A 9,345-nucleotide genomic window follows, 5' to 3' on the forward strand; every position below is an offset into this window, starting at 1 on the left:
GTGGTGATTGACAGACAGCAGAATTGTGAGCTCTTGATGGCTTTACTTTTAAGATAAGAAAATTGAGTCTTTGTGTGTGTTGACAAATACTCCATGACAGCCAAATAAACCAACATGGCAGCAAGTTAGATAGCTGGCTTTAGATCATCTGAAGAACGTGTCAAAATAAAGAGTTTAAAGCATGTGCTACTGTTTGGTTACCATGTGTTGACATGGACCATTGCATGATTGACATTGACTGCCTCTACTGTAACCAAACACATACAGTTACAGCAGCATGATGGTGCAGTAGACAACGTTCTGAAAATGAGCACAGAGGAGAGGTAGATCAGTGCTGGCAAGGTCTCAGTGATTGATTATGTTTTACTGGGAAGGCATGATATATTCCTCCACCACTGTCCCCCCTCAATATTTAGTGTCTCAAATGGGATCATGCCTCACCATTTCCATAAAAGATTGTTGTGAAAATTGCTACCTCTTTTTTTGATCCGCTATCTACAAAAAGATATTCATATGATATTTACATTACCAGTGATGGTCCATGTGATGGAAATTTGTAAAAAATAAATAGAGATGGGGGTTGCAACAGCACACTTTTGGTTCCTTTTATGAATATTATGATACACTCATGATGAGCATTGAGCAAGGCCAATGTGATAGTATGGCCATGGCACATTCCATCTCTAATGTCAACACTGACTATTGTATAGCTGTCCTCCATCTCTTGACCACCAGTGTCCTTAGCAGACAGAGGTCTGGGGAATATGCAACAGTGTGAACATAGCAGCTGACAGGGCCTCAATAATTCACGGTCATGGCATTTACCATGCAAAGACAAAAGGCTTATCTAACTACTTTTCTCTTGCCTTCCATCACCATTGATGCCAGACAAAGCCAGTGAGTGGCAGGTCCTACTTAAAGATTTATGCTGATCAACAAGACACGGTTTAAATCACTAACCTTGCCGTGGCTGTTATGTCAGGCTTCATGGCCCTGTGAGGACAATACATGCCCAAATTAACTGAAACAGTGATACTTTACTACTGTATTTCCTAATGCCATTAGAACTGTGAATTATGATGACAAAACACATTGAAAGTAAACTAAGAATCATACAAACAGAGTAGCTTCGCTGTTAGTAAAGGGATGTGGTTTCTCCTCCACAAAGACTTCCCTAGAGAATGGAGGCTGCCATTCTTTGCTCCCAAAAAATCATTGAAGACAAATTCAACATCCAGCGAGCCGATTTCAAAGCTTCCATTCTGTGAGTCTCAGATGTTTAGGGGGGCTGTTGCTGTGTTGATGTCTGGATAGCTTGTACTGTATGTTGTCATATGTGTTTTACTGGATACATTTCTGTCAGGTCTGAAACTGTTCATTCCACAACCACTTAAGTACCCAAAATAGATTGTTTATGTGTGTTATATCTCAGAATATGTACCTTTAAGATGCTTCTTTCACAATCATCAAACAATTTCTCTTCAATATTTGCCTCTAAAAAGCATTAAAAAGCATTGCCGTGGTGCAGTGAGAACATGAAAGTTACAGAATCATCAATGAGCCGCAATGGGGCAACTTGTCCTTCCAAACCAGCAGGCTTCTACTGTGTATGTGGGTGGGAAATTTGACTTTAATCCCATGCCTTTTCTCTTTGGCGTAAAACTGACATCCAATTCAGTACAATGTCTTTACAGCAGGAATAGTTTTGGGCATTACTTACGACCCCTTTCACTCAAATGGAAAACTGCATCATGCTGTTTTTCAGAAATACTCCCTGCTGAGTCTGGGCTCAGATACATGCATGAGCAAACAGCTGCATTATGGTTAATATTAAATGGATTTGTTCAAATGGTATTAATACAGATCAACACAGTCCAAGCAAGAAAGTTAACTTGCATGTGACATATTTGTGGTGTAAAACCATAGCCAGTAACAATCAGAATCATATGCACAGTACACTGCATATGGTTTTATGTGTTCTTGGTTAGATCATTTTGGTTCATCATGATGCAGATTAACGGAAGCATGGTTTGTTCCAGTACACAGCTATTAACCTGTTAGAGTACTGGGATGGAACGGAACGGAACGAAAAATAACCAAGCATGTCTTTTTTTTTTTTTGTATTGTTAAAAATATTGAATCAATAATTCAGTAAAAATCAAATTAGTAAAACATATCTAAAGAATGAAGCAATGTGTCAAGCTGTCTTTACCTTGTTTGCATATCAAAGTACTGTTAGTGTCTGAGACTGAAGCCTTAAAAAAACACAGTCAGCAGTTGAGCAGAGTTTTCCCTGAACTATGTCCACTTGAGAACAGACAGACCAGGCTTACAAACCATTGTTTGAAAAATGATTGAACTGAGTCTTGTATGTTATTGTTTAAACGTCTACAAAGACAGTCTTTGTTTACAAATGTCAAACCGAGATTAGCTACATAAGTCATGCTGGCTACATGGAGACTCTAGCTATCATAGTCAGTTGCTGTGATAGGAAATTCACTGCTGCGCAATGTGAGACCCATAGAAAACCTCTAAAGATAATCCACCATTGGCATATGAGTACAAAAGGATCTACTAAGAACTCATATTATGCTGTGTGCCAGTTCTTCCATAATTTATCCGCATGTTCTCACAGGATTGAGAGTGTTGCAAATCAATATCAATTCCCCAAACTAAATATATCACCCAATGTGTGATTTTTACTGTTCTCAAATTTTTGGAAACATCATTTACAGGTTTATACGTTTAATATCAGGGCAAATAAACAGGTACCAACTTGTTCATTGTTTTGCAATCTGATTAATCTGTATACAACATACAATAAATACGTCAAAAAATCAAGACACACATACCACCAAAGGTCCTAACTCCTATTCACTGTGAGAGATGTGCATGCTACAATATTTGGCTAAGACTGGCTCCTTATATTGTATGTATCTTAATTCTCACCTGTGTGAGTACCTTCTTGTTTTTTGAGACTTGTCCATCAAGCTTTCCTCTCTTTTCTTCTCATGTTTCCTATCTTGCTTTCCACCACTCAAAGCAAGACCCTTTAGAATTCTTGATTTGTCACCATGACAACCTGTAGCAGGAGTCCTACAGAGTGAACCTTGATGTCTAGTCCTGATCCATTCAGTTCAGCACACTTAGATCTGAGACTCAAGTCAACTACTGTTGCTGCAGACCTTAAATTCCATAGTAGAAATCTATTTACCCTTTACAGTAGGTAACTGCATGTATTGTGTTCATAATCAATTCTTCATATCCACTGTACAACTGTCTTACAAGCTAACAAATTGACACAGACATTGCAGATAATTTTACCTTCTGTACTAGATGTTGGACCCTCATACAGCTGCACAAATATATATAGACATTGGACACATAACACCAACAATTAGCATTTAAATCACAGATTTTGGATTTTCTTAAACTGTTATCCATAATATCCTCTAGAAGCATGGCTCGCTTCAAACAGTTTATACATAAAAAGATACATTGCCATTCAAGCATGAGGATAGACCATTACATTTACATTTACATTTATTCATTTAGCAGACGCTTTTGTCCAAAGCGACTTCCAAGAGAGAGCTTCACAAAGTGCATAGGTCACTGATAATAACAACAAGATAGCCCCACAGCATTGCGGGTAGTCAAAAACAAGAAGTACATATTGTGGACAACCAAAAAATAGTGCTAAAGGGAAGAAACCATAAGAGCATGTAGTTAAACAAGTTAAAAATTACACAACATTGATCTCTAAGTGCAGGTGTACCTGTAGGAAAGCAATAAAAATAGGATTAACTAAAAAAGAAGAATACAACAGTTTAAATCAGCTACCACTAACCAACAAGAGCAACAGTCTAAGCAAGAGTCATTGTGAACCTTGAGGAAACTAGCGTTGGATTCAGCAAACCATTCCTAAGTACCATTGTACTCCCGGAACAAGTGCGTCTTGAGCCTTCTCTTGAAGGTGGAGAGACAGTCCGTGTCTCTGATGGAGGTGGGGAGTTGATTCCACCACTGGGGTGCCAGGCAGGAGAAGAGCTTGTGCTTGTGCTTGTGCTGACCATACATCATTGATAAATACAACAAATACAAAACAAATGTACACATCTGTTCTGCAATTTTACTGCATGCTCCATTTAATGTTTACTTACAAATATAATATAAACAGTCTTAGGCATGCAAATAAAGACAATTATAAATTATATAAAGAAAATACCAAAATGTCCGACATTCAAAGTTATGGGGCTTTACCTTTGCCTCCATTCTGTCTAACATCACTTAACTTTTAATTCCCAACGACGAGAAGAGTAATAAATATGTATTCATGTTTTATGGTGTCTGAGTGACTGTATGGAAAACATATCTCCTTCAGGTATGTGTCAATAAGGTCAGACATTACTAATTCATCATGCAAGTAAAAAAGGTTAAACTCTTGTCTCCTCAATACAAAGGGAAGTGTTTCTCTAATCATCCAATAATACTAAGCCTGGGTGTTCAACCTACACCTCATTAAATCTGAATTGGATTTTCTTTTGGTAGCCTGTGGTGCAGATCTGTATTCACCTCGGGTGATAAAACTCAACTAGCTGCCAATTAAGGGAAAACATTCTTGAGCATTGCACATTTAAATGCACCACCATCTGAGCAGACATGCCCAATCATATCTCATTCGCTCTCAATGATTTTGTTACTCTGCAGTGAAAAAGCATTCATTTGTATTTATCTTTCATCTAAAAGTCTAGATTTGATTGGTAGGTTTGTCTGAGGTCTGCTTGGAAGTTATATTGTATGTTTGCCATAATGAGTTGCAGAAATACACTGTGAAGCTATTTCAGAAGACTTTGGAATAGAACATCAGACTCAGCTTCATTCGGTAGGTAAGTTTGCACAAAAAAGGAATTTACTATGGCAGGATGGGGCATACTGTGAACACGTAAGAATTTTAAATATAAAATGTAGAAAATATAAAGTATCTATTTAAACATTTACTGTAATCCACAGTCCTTGTGTCAGTATGAAATGGGTATTAAACTAAACGGTCACAGCCTAGAGCAAAGCCTATTGACTGAATTCATTGACTAATTGCAAGAAGTCAGTGGGGACCATTGTCTTATCTAATTGCAACACTATAGACGTTTCAGGTCCTGAGGAGATTTGAAGTCAACACTGACATGGCCTACTGTACTATTGGCAGGCTGCAGGGCTGTGACTGAACAAACGATTGATTGACCATTCAACCATAGGCAGCTATTCTGGGATTTTCACTGCATGTTGTGCGATGACCATTATTAAATTGAGGTCTTTAGAGGCCCATATGGATTTTCAGAACATTGACACATTTGTTGTTGTCAGGAAAATAAGATATGTTGTACAACAGTAGTCTTTTAACTTGCATAACACGCAGATACAAATCATTCTAATAGTTTTTTCCCTGAAACAAGTGATCGAAAAAACTGATCAGCATTTCATCAGGCCACTGTTGACCCTTTCCAACTGCTTTGTTACATGCTGTGGCCTGTTGCAGCAACAAATAGAGATGAAAGAGAGGTGCTTTGTCTTTGTAAAACAGTGACTAGTTCACCAGATTGGGCAAAGTGAGTCAAGATGTCTTAGACCTCATTACATTAATCCTAGCTGGGTCAAACTGTGGAGATTGGTAGACTGCTTATATGTAAAGCAATTTGTGTCACTATAAAACTGGTTTTACATTCTATCTATAAAGATTTGCTCTGTATATGCTGAATAAAGCATGCAACAACATATTTAGTCAACAACACATATAACCACATGGCTGTAAATGTAATACAAGAGCTACTGTACCCGTACTTGATGACCTTGACAGCTTTGTATTTTCTATCATTAGCAGACGCACCGCCAATAGATGGTGATAGATTGTGGTAGACAGTGTTAATAGATTTCCTGAATGGGAGGCTTAGAGGATAAGCCTCTTCTTTCTCTGTTGATAGACACATCTTACCTTTAGAAATTTTGTAGAAATAGGATTGGCCATTCATTGTACGTGTTAACTACACACCAGCTTTGCAACAGTCATTATGTTTGGGCTGATCCGTTTGCCTTTAGTGCCTTATCCAGCACAACTCTGAGGTCTTCCCGGCAGTCTAAATGTAAATTTCAAAAAGAACATACAAGTTGGTCTGTTAGAGTGACCCCTTACAGTTGGTTTTCCTCACACAAAAAATGCCTGCATGTCTCCCAAAATGATTGCAGTCCACTGACAGGTAGGCTGGAAGAGAAGGAGACAACACATGGTTTTAACTTTATTTCCTCAGTAATCAGGGTCAGTGGTAGAGCAGACATCAACAGGGGCAGAGTGGGTTAAAGTATATCGACAGTCACTCAACATTTCGCTGAAAAAGTTATTGAGGGATGGAAGGAAGTCTGGTCTTGTCTATTGTTTCATCACAAGGTTTCACACTGCTGGTCCACTGAAATTGCCTAGACTGATCCAGGGTTTACTGTAGTCTGCCAGCCAGGGAATCCTCAAATCAGGCAATTTGTCAACTCCATGAAGAGTTCCCCTCAATAGTAAAGTAGGTAATGAAGCTGAAGAAGGCCAAACCAATGAACTGGTGCTCCACACACCAAGGCATCGGACGGAGGATATGTTCAACATTGACCTTTTTCTGCTTTCATTTTAAAAGGTAGGGATTAAGTAAGATCTTTGCCATGACAGGCAGTTAAATCCCAGATATATCCAGTGGTGATAACACGCTGATAAGTATTTATTTTCACCCATAACTAAAAGTGATGAATAAAACATAGAAATAATCTCAACATTGAAGTGTTGTATCAAACAACTGCATAGGGTATTGGCAATGTTGACAGTTAAACAATTTGGAATAAACTCAATTTGGGTGAATTTGGTAAATATTTTCTAGGTGACCTTGTATTTAGGCTGAAAGACACTTTGAATAATTCAAAAGATGCTATATAATCTTCCGCACAGACTGGACAAAATTAAGAATACAATTTTTGAGTAATGTCTACCTTCATCTTCTTTGGCATATCACTGGAGATTAAACAGGAGTCAAATTTCTTCAGTCACTTGGTTATTGTCATAAGAAAACCAAATATTGATGCCAACAGTAAACAGATGGTCCGTTATTATTAGCGTTGGAGGAAGTTCCTGAAATTCACACAGCAGCCATTTGCTACACTGATCACTCTACGGTCAATTTGCATAGGAAATGTAAGAAAAAGTGCCCTGCTGGGATTTCTAATTAGAGAAGGGTATTCAAGAATAAATCTTAAAAGACAAAGACAAATTCAGTTGTTTAAATTAATGCCCCTTGTGGCTTCTCTCTTCTCCCTCAGCAAAAAAACGATGTTTACGATTGTGGTCCCACAAAATCTACCTCAACAGACAAGGCCATGAACAGAAAAGTCTTAGACACAGAACAGATTACTGATTTATGAAAAGTAGCATAGTCTGTCCAGTAGCATTACTTGGTTCAAGTAGCATAGCTTGTCACCTCTTCATATCAATAACATTTTGTGCCCAGTGACTTCCCTACAGGTTCTTCTCTAATCCCCTCCACAGTTGGACTTCAGAAGAACATGACTATCTGTATTACTGCTCCTTTTCCTGCATCCACTGCTGAGACGGAGCCACAGGCTGGAATCCTCCACTGCATAGAAACCTTGACACCAAAAATAATAGCTGTCATGTATAAATGCATTGCCTTTAACTTTTTAAAGTAACCATCTTTTTTAAGATACCTACAATTTCTTTAAATTTTGAAAGATGCAGAACATTTTGAATCCTGAGATGTTTTTAATTAGACGTGCCATTTTGAATGGCTGCGGAGCTTAAAGCTATACATGTACAATAGGTCTATCAGGCATACATTTATGTCCTGGAAATAATTAATGGCAGACAATTAATTAAAACATATTGAGAGAAAATCGCTTGCAAAATTAAATTAGAGTAGATTACAGTACAATTACACTGTTTTCAATACATGCAGCGAGAGGGTTATATTATACTCAAACCTAAGAACACAGAGCACTCACACTCTACATGCGGACTCACACACATTGACATATGCACACTCAAACATAAACACGTACATACCCCCACTCTCCAACACATGTAAACAGTACACACACATACACACCTTAGACTGTCGTCAAATCAGCCAATGTTGTCTCAGTTTCAGCATATCCGAATATTTTCAATGTTAACTTAAAAAACTGAGGAGAAATACCGGTAGTTAATTTAAAATCCACTTTTTTCTAAATCTCTTTGTGACATTAACCTAGAGGGAGTTTGTATTTTAATTGCTGACACCATAGCTCCTGGCTCTCTGAACCAAATAGGTCCCCTTGCAGGGTACATAATCCATTATCATAAATCAGATGCACCAACAAAGACAGGTGCTGCATGAATAATTAAAGGTCGCTACATTAGCACTTCTGTGGAGGTATGTGTCGGAACCAACGTCATTGAGCAGAGTAAAAGCACAACAAAAAACGACACTCCATGAGTCTGACTCCATCTGTCTAATGGTCTTTTTCTGACAGAGATGATGTATTGGTCCTAAAAAGGAATTTAAGAAAAAAAAGCATCATCCAAAAACAAAGAGGTCTAACATCAATGCTGTATTTACGGAGATAGACGGCTTGAAGCCACATTTGTCCCCAGTCTTGCAATGTTTCTGGGTTTCTGGTGGTTGAGTTGGTAACCTTGCCTGAACTTGTGAAGGGATAGCCAGGTTATAAGGCCCTGTGATGAGGAGTCCAGGGAGCCGGAGGCAGGGTGGGATTCACTTTTCTACTCGAGAAGAGGTCTGCTCAGGCAAAGCACAGGCACAGGGACTATTCCTGGGGTTACAGATTGCCATTCTTACATTAATTACACTTGAAGCAAATTCATTTGGATTTCTGCCCAGTGGGAGATAAGGCTTGTCTGCTGACAAGATGAGGAGGGAGCCTAAAAGGAAGGAGAAATACCTTGGGTGGATGCTGTCCCGTTTAACTTTGCTGCAGCACTTTTACATTATAGGGAGTTTTACAGACTCCTGTGGCTCATCCATGGAAACCAATTCCTTTCCTATTATGTTAAGCACATGGGGAATGGCCACAGGGAGGTGAGCTGTTCCCCTTTACCACATTTGAATAGTAGAAATGATGTAGGAACAAACATATAGAACGTATTGTACATGATGTAAAGACAGATGAAAAATAAGGTTCTTCAAATTGAGTTTGTGCGGTTTGGATTGACTCTATAGCGTATGTAATGCGCTTACAAAGATATTGTATCATATGGACATGCCTTTACAGAATAATAACCAGACCACAGCCAAATACTAAAAA

This window comes from Hypomesus transpacificus, chromosome 15 (assembly GCF_021917145.1).
Source record: "Hypomesus transpacificus isolate Combined female chromosome 15, fHypTra1, whole genome shotgun sequence".
Lineage (NCBI taxonomy): Eukaryota > Metazoa > Chordata > Actinopteri > Osmeriformes > Osmeridae > Hypomesus > Hypomesus transpacificus.